Source organism: Ostrinia furnacalis, unplaced genomic scaffold (assembly GCF_004193835.3).
Source record: "Ostrinia furnacalis isolate ACB-3 unplaced genomic scaffold, ASM419383v2 OfSCF4234, whole genome shotgun sequence".
Classification (NCBI taxonomy): domain Eukaryota; kingdom Metazoa; phylum Arthropoda; class Insecta; order Lepidoptera; family Crambidae; genus Ostrinia; species Ostrinia furnacalis.
Window position 1 is genome coordinate 146,002 of NW_021134473.1, and position 8,521 is coordinate 154,522.

Genomic DNA, 8,521 nt, shown 5'->3' on the forward strand with positions numbered 1-8,521 from the left:
CAAATTATCAACTATTGTATCGAAGTATTGTGCGATATACACACGCGCCCTGGCTTTGAATTTTCATCGAACCCTTAATCCAATGTAATAAGATCCTTAATTGAATGGAAAAGCGCCGTGTGAGCCGGCCATAACTCCCGAACGTACGCAAAAGTCCCGCGGATGCTGCGCGTGATTCGATTCGCGTTCCGTTTTTGAATTTTGCGCTTTTAACAGACAGCTGCTTAGAGAAGTCGGATTTATAAGATGACTCCTATTTTATGACAATAGTAAAATAATAATAATACTTTTTGTTATTTAAATAATTATTTTAATAACTACAGTGACTCTACCAGTGACTAGACTCAATGAGCCTTATTACAAAAAAGTTAACCCCGGAACGAACTCTGGTTTAAAATGACATTTCCATACTAGATGTCAATTTAAACCAGGATTCAAACTGAGTCTAACTTTTTGTAATAAGAGGGCATTAGTTTTACAAGACTTAAAAATATGCTTCACTAAATTATTGATATATCCAGTCTGATTAAATTATGAATATTATTCAGGTAATGTAGAAAAATTAAAAGTCAAAATAATCTAGAAAAGGTTCAGATGTAGGCTTCACGAAGATATACACATATTACCTACCTACATTTTAGATACCCGATAAAGAACCCAACCATTGCGAATAAAATCATAGCGCATGTAATAACACACAAAATCTTAAGGAATTGTTTAGGTACCTACCAGCTCAACCACAATCGAATAAAACACTATAGACAACATTTTAATTACATTTTTGGTTGCATTTTCAGTATTGCTGACTCATCGCTCCCATTGTCGCTTCCTACATTCAAGCAATCCAAAAAAAGAGTTGAATGAACATCCTTGAGATTTGTAAGGAATTCTTCATATAGGCCGATAATGTCACGTTGGCGTGTGTCAAAACAAAATCGAGTGGCGACTTGGGAATACGATTCGGTATCTCGATACTCGAAAATCTCCCACTGTGACAAACAACACTATAAGAGACACTTGAGTTTTTGATATTGTACCAAATAAATCCATTCCCAGTAGGAATTCAGTAGTCCTGTTATTTTACAGCCTTTTGTGCGTAACTTTTATTTTCGTTAGACATGTTTCTATAGAACTTTCAATTCTTTCTTTGTGCTTATGTTATTGATTGATAAATGGATAGTAGATGTAGATAATTAAAAGGAGTAAATTAGGAAAGTAACTTTAAGTCGTTTTGTTGATGGTTAATCTACTAGTACACCTAATTCCTACAATAGGAAATGTAGAGTTACTTTAAGGAAGTCCTTATACAAATGCTGATTTCAAATCGTGTCACATTTTGTGTGTCCCATATTTTATTACTATGTGGATTGAAAAGGTTGTTACCGTCGAGGTAGAGCGTATATTTGGCGATTTCAATTCGGCTCCCGAGGCAAAAGATTCTCATATTTACAGGTTTATTACATTTCCGTATTTGTAATTTTGGGCCGCTACAATCAGTATTATGTGTGATGAAAATGTGATGCCTATTTTTGGCAACAAATCTTTTTTTTCGTGGAAACATCTGCTTTATTAAAAACGTTTACTTTTAAAATGGTATTTGTGTGAAGAACATGAGTTCTTAAGAATATTTAAGAGAATTTCATGTTACGTATGCCTTTAGTAGGTATGTAAGTGCTTGTTTCATAAGATTGAACTCTATATTAAAAGACATAAAGAAACCATGTTCAAAAGTAGAAATATACGAAGTAGTGCGGCCATTTCCATTGTTCTTGAACGTGTAGAGCTTACTAAGACTCTACAACGGCCACTTTCACCGCCTTTCAAACACTGGACGTCTTTATGTCTGCTAAGACCACTTAACGACCATTGACGACGGTGGAAATATCTAGACTGAAAATGAATGAGGATATTATGGAATGTTATTTTTAAAATTGTTTTAGGTGTTACATTAGATTTTTAGAAGGATGTGAGACAATACGAAATGATAGGCAGATAAATGAAATGAAATATTTCAGTATGATTTTAAATTATTCGGGCTATGGTCTTGCATAGTGTTCTAAATCTATACTTATAATAAATCTGTAGAGAGGTCAATTCTGTACATGAAATATATTTTCAAAATAACTATCAGGGGGTGATTAGTGATCGATACTGATGCCAAAAATGCAATCAGTAAAATTTTTGTCTGTGTGTATGTTCCTTTAGAAACAAAAACTACTCGACGGATTTTAACGAAACTTGGTACAATTATTCTTCATACTCCTGGGCAGGTTATAGTATACTTAAGAATTTCCACGGGAACGGGAATTAGCGGGAAAAAACATTTGTATGACAAAATCTAAACCGCGTAAGATACATGAAGGGGGTAAAACGGGATCCACGCGTACGAAGTCGCGGGCGGCCGCTAGTAGTGAATATAAGTTACCGTATAAGGCCCATATTTTATTTTGACGCTTAATGTTACATTCTAGAACTGGTTAAGAGTGCCTACGATTATCGTCCATTGTATTTATTTTGCATTACGACTTATAAATACCACAATGTTTAGCTTGATGTGGTCGTCCTTTACTACAAACTGAAACTGTTATTATTGCCAATATTACTCCTTATCCATAACTTATCCTGTAATGAATAATAATTAAGAAATATATGATTTTACCTCTGATTTTAAATAACCACCAATTCAAACTATTACAAATCACACAATAAGCGTACTAATTAGTGTTGTCAAAGCACCATCTGGACGGCCACCTCACTCGACTCCGACTGTCATCTCTACACGGAATTAATAAAATATGTGAATGTTAATTTAAGTCATTAGCTAAGAGTCGAGCAGAGAGATGCCGACAGAAAAAAAGGCAGGAAAAAACGTATAAAAAAATGTGTGATCGCGCCGCCGCACGCCCCGCCCCGCTCTGTTTGTGAAACAAACCGAATGTGTTAAATAAGGAACTGGGAATTTACGGATATATTTGAGCTAGATGAGCCGAGGCTAATACAAATTCAAATTCTTTATTCGCTTTATTAGCTCTTTTACAATTTTGGAAGAATATCCTCAAAGAACTTGAGTTGTGACGTCACCTCGTTCTACGACACCTCGTTCTACGTTCAGAATTTTTAGATTTCCTTTTTAGTGACTTTCGTTTATTAAGCCTGCAAGTGGTCTGATACTCTAGGAAAGTTTATATACTAAACGAAAATGTACTTTATTGCCATTCAAAAGATAGAATTGGACTCTTTTGACAGCCTTTCGTATTTTCGAGTCCCTACCTGTCTGTCAAACCCAAAATTTGGTGTGAGTAAGAAGGATTAATCAATTGAAAAATACGAACAACGTTGTAAGGAGTAGATAACCCCGCTGCCACGAACCGTGAAATAGCTGGTGTTGAAACAACCTCGGGACTTCAATCTCCAAATACGACATCTTTTTCATACTTCACTGATATTCAAATTAAAAATTAAACTGCATTAATGACTTGGAAACTCTCAATCCCGCGTTAATTAGGTGGTTCCAAGTTTTCAATTAGAATTGGCAATCAGCGCTTATGTAAGCCGTGACCTCGTTTTCTTGTAATTAGTAATTAATTTTATTGATTTGATATTTTGCATTAATTTCACTACTTATTAGACTGTATATTAGTTGTGATTTGACCTTTAATCTTCGGAGAAACGCTACTAAGAACAGGCCGTGAAGGAATTAAGATCCAGAACTAAGAGAGCCCAACTCTCCTTAAATCACAAAGGTTCCCTAACACAAAAATATAGACCGTCCAAGATGGCTTTCAAAACATCAATTTATTCCGGGACCACACACGAGTGCCGCATCCAGCACTTCAGTGCCGATTCGTGTCTTGCCCATTAACTTATTCAATTCACTAAGTGAATTGGGTTTTCTTTACTATAATGGCCGGTAATCCGTCGCACATGTCCCGTCTAATGCCTCATGGCCCACATTACGATTTCCGTAACGGATCATTACAATATCTCATACTGACACAGAAAAATTTTACATGTCATTTGGAAATATTTTTACGAGTGTTTGTTTTTCATTCAGGGCGGGCCCTTTTCACACGGTGCGTTATAGCGTCATTCGGTGAATGTTTCAGTACATTTACTATGCGGCTGATTTTTATCTTTACAATGTTTTGAAAAGGTGCGTGTTTTTGTGGAGATTATGATACTTGAATTAGGGATGTGTTACGTTTCATGCTTTACTTTTTCTAACTAGATTTTTGTGAATTTGTAGTCGGTTATTTGGCAGATTTTAATGAAATAAAAGTGTAGTAGAATTAATCAGTGATATGTATTAATTTTGATATTAAATACTAATATAATATATAAAATATTTAGGGATTACAATGGGGCATAGGATATCAAATAAAATACCTAACAGTAAATTATGTTTATAAAAGATCAAGACAAACCTAAACTACCTATGTGTTTTCTGATATCCTTCTTACCTTTGAAGACTGCATAGAGCTCGATCATACCCATTACCCACCTCAAATAGTTCTCCATCATTAAAACCAGTGTACTGACTTCTTAAATTAGCTCATAACGCCCGCGCCCGGAACCGAAGGCGTGACCAATCTGTATAATCACCGGACGAGCTGCGCTGTGACATGTGGCTCTACGACATTACCGTTCAGCACATCAAACTTACATTTTTATTGAAAAATAGGTTTTATTCTAACTACATAAGATGCTACATTGTGAAGCTTGATGTGCCAGTCTATGCATTTAAACAGAACTTAATAAACTTTTTGTGATTACCAAAGGGTGGGAGCGTTTTAGAGGATTCATTAAGTTTTGTTTCACGTTATGTTTGTACTTGTCTAGACGGTGCAGCTGGAACATTACATAGATAAGCGAAACAATTCAACTTCTTTTGAGTTTAACAAGCAGTATGCAAATATGTCTTATTTTATTTATAGTTTTAATACAGCATACTACAGTCAAAAGCACAACAAACTAAAAACGTTTATTGCAAAATAGCTCCTATACCTCTTCATTAAGGACTAAAGGAGTATTTCGATTGATGTGCTGCCATCTGTACTTACATGTAGAATTTGTTTCAGTAGGCATGATATTGTTGATGGTATACTGAAAAACACCAGATATTGTAAATATGAAGATATGTAAATATAACCTTTTGAAGCGTCTGAAATACCTAACTATATTACAATGTATTTGAAATCCTGAAGGCGCTGCATGCAGGCAGCTACGAACTGGAAATCATTGGAGGAGGCCTATGTTCACCAGTGGACGTCCTGTGGCTGAAATAATTATGATTTTATAAATGCAGATTTTTTTCTCATACTTTAAGTGTTGTATTCTCTCTTGTCATGCATCAAGCAATACTACAGGAGCGACAAAATAAATACAAGTAACTATAAAAACATAAACGCTTTTTACACAGTCGAATAGATGGGGTCTAATTATGCAAATCACACGTAGAAACACGTTCGACACCTCCGTGTCAGCTAATCAGCAGTCGCGTGCGCAGCGCATCCGCGTTGTAATTTATCGCCCCTTTGCTGGCCACCGCTCTCATTAGGCGGGTAAAGCGCTTTTCGATGCTGATACATCCACTGAGAAAACAAGACTTAGTTTTTTAATTAAACCTATGTTTATAATATAATTGGCACGCTGCAATTTAAGTGCGGTTGGTGCTGTTGAAAATCTTCATAAACAGAATCGACTATCGTAGTTATTCGCAGTGATTTTTCTTCCTGTAACGTGTAACATGGTGCAGGGATCATATCGAACATTTCGTTCGTTGAACGGTTTTTGGGGAGACTAATTAGTACCTACGAGTATGTTCGTATATAATTTTCAATACCTTGATGTTCATTTGTTTATGTATTTTAAATAACTCAACAATCAAAAATATCAAAATAAAAATATTAATTAATTAATAGTTCGTTCGTTCGTTTCAACCAAATGACAATTAATAATATGTGGCCCATTTTAGGGAACTTATTGTATATACGTCTCATTAGCTTGCCATACCAACACTTCGGGACATCATATCGGTACAATCACAATCGAATTCTACAATCGCTTAATAGCTTAAGCTGGTGTCCCGTGTCTGCAACAGGTGTCTACGATGCCTGAGAGCCACACGACCGGCTTATTTAGCCTCTCTGACTCACCCGGCATAGTTAACATTTGAAACGATGCCTGCGATGTTTATCTGAAACGATTCGCACCGCATTTTTTTCGAGGTGCAATATTGATATGGGCGTTTAATACCAGTTCTGTATATATAGCTGCGAGTCAGGTACCATAAATATTTATTCACGGTCAAGGTATTTAGTATTAGCTATCGTTAGTAATTTTTGAGCTTAATTGTGGGAAAATACCAACACAATTGATTCTATTGTTCAAATCACCGCTCGAGCTTTCCACGTGTTGCCAAAAAAGTCGTTGACAAATAAGTTAACGGAACCTTAATGTGTTGGAAGATGCGTCGAAACAAACAGAAATAAAATGTATCATCGTGTGCGGGCATCGTCGCGTTTTCAGCGGTGTCTTTGCGGCGCAATGGGGCCTGAAGTGCGTCGACTTCAGGGGATTTCACGCCTTTTTTGTGGTAGCGTCGTCGCGACGAGTCCCGTGTGTGACGGTAAATGACGCGTGTGTGTCAACTGGCTAATTGCTACGGTAAGCAAACGCGATTTCTCGTAAAAAAACGTCGGTAATGTTAGGATAGGTTGTCATGTATGTTTATGTACATAACTTTTCACTATAGGCTACTTTAGTTTCGCTGGCGCCGCATATGCAGCTTTGAATAAAACGTTCATTTAGATTTGTTTTTTGTGGTTTGTGGTAGCGATATGAGGACTATAGGATAAATTCATTACATGTTTTTGCTATACACTAGCTAGTAAGTTGTCAAGTGCCAAGTTAGATACGGCTCGCAGACGTGGTTATTAGTTACAAAAACTTATGGTAATGTTACGATAGGTTGTCATACCGGTGTGTAAATAAATCTTTGGTCCGTATCAGAGTAATGTAACACTATGTGATTGTGATATAAGTACACGTGGAAAAAGGAAAAGTTTGATTTGACACATCTATTTTTGCCCAGTCGGAAATACACCATGTAATGTATGATTTGTTTTTATGAAAAGGAAGTTTTTAATTACAATTAACTTAAAGCATCCATTAAAAACAAAACACTTCTTTCGATTCGTCATAATCATGAACATCAGCCTACCGTAGACATTATGTCTCCCCAAAACCAGCTATTTTGCCCTGTGTTCGTCATGTATTAATAGGTACCTAATTCTTCCGATTTGTTTAAAAATACACTTTTATTGTGTAAAGAAAACAAACAACCAGTAAGTTTTCTACTTTGTAACTTTCAGCACCCAATAAAGGTTTGCAACTTTGTTTTGTTGCCCCAATGAAACTCTAATTAATAAAATTGTACCAAGAACTGAAAGCATTTTCACGTGTACGATTAAATTTGATACCACAGTCTTGTGTTTATCTAGAGATTGATTACAAAACTTTTATAGAAGTTAACCTCTAGAATTCTTCGAAATTAATCGAGCTGAAGTAAAGTTCGCTGGGGATTATGTATAAGCGGGCCACAACAAATTAAGGGTTTTGTAAGCGAGCCGGTGAACCGTTGGTTTTTAATTAAAATGTTGGAAACTCGATTCAAGGCTGTCGTGTTAATGAGTCGATTTCTGATCGTTTCGCATTGTTCCTGCCGGTAAGGGGACGTGCTCAACACCATAACTTGTTGCAGCCGTCTTTTTGTCAATCGATTTTTGATATTGCACTTTTTAATGAGGGAATCTGTAAAAGAATGAAGGTACCGGCGTTACTCAGAACCTTGTTTGTTCCATAGCAAGTCAAAGCTGTAGTCTTCAATGTAGGAGGCCTATTTTTGATAACTAAATTACTTGTAAGCACAAGAGTACCATGCTTGTGGCACTTCAGTATGATTGTTCCAAAACAGTGGCAAGCCTGAAATTATACGTAGTGCGCACTCGCTAAAATAATATTTTGTATAACTGAAAGTGTTGTGAATGCTTATACTAAAACGTTTGTTTTTATTTGTATAGAGAACAATAGTGTCTAGACAAACCTAAAAAGGATTTAGGACGCTATTTGGATCAAATATGTAATTGCTCAATAATGAATAATAAATAAATAAAATAAATAAATACCGGAACGTGAGAAAGGCCTGTGGCTAAACAACATGTTTGCTACATGTCAGCAAACATATTAGGTACTAATGTTTTTTCTAATTGCCAAACTTCATAAAACTTTATTTTAGAATGTAGAGCCCATTTCTCGATACAAGTCATTCCATTTTAGTCATTTCTTTTTAGAACTATAGTGAACGATTATCAATATTAAACATTTGTTGAAAACATAATGCATGAAAGCGTGCCATCATCCTAATAATAAATTACTCGTAATGCGGAATTTGTAGGAATAGACCTCCGATTTGTTGAGATACATATTGACATAGGTTGTCTGGATTTCTTTTGATCATATG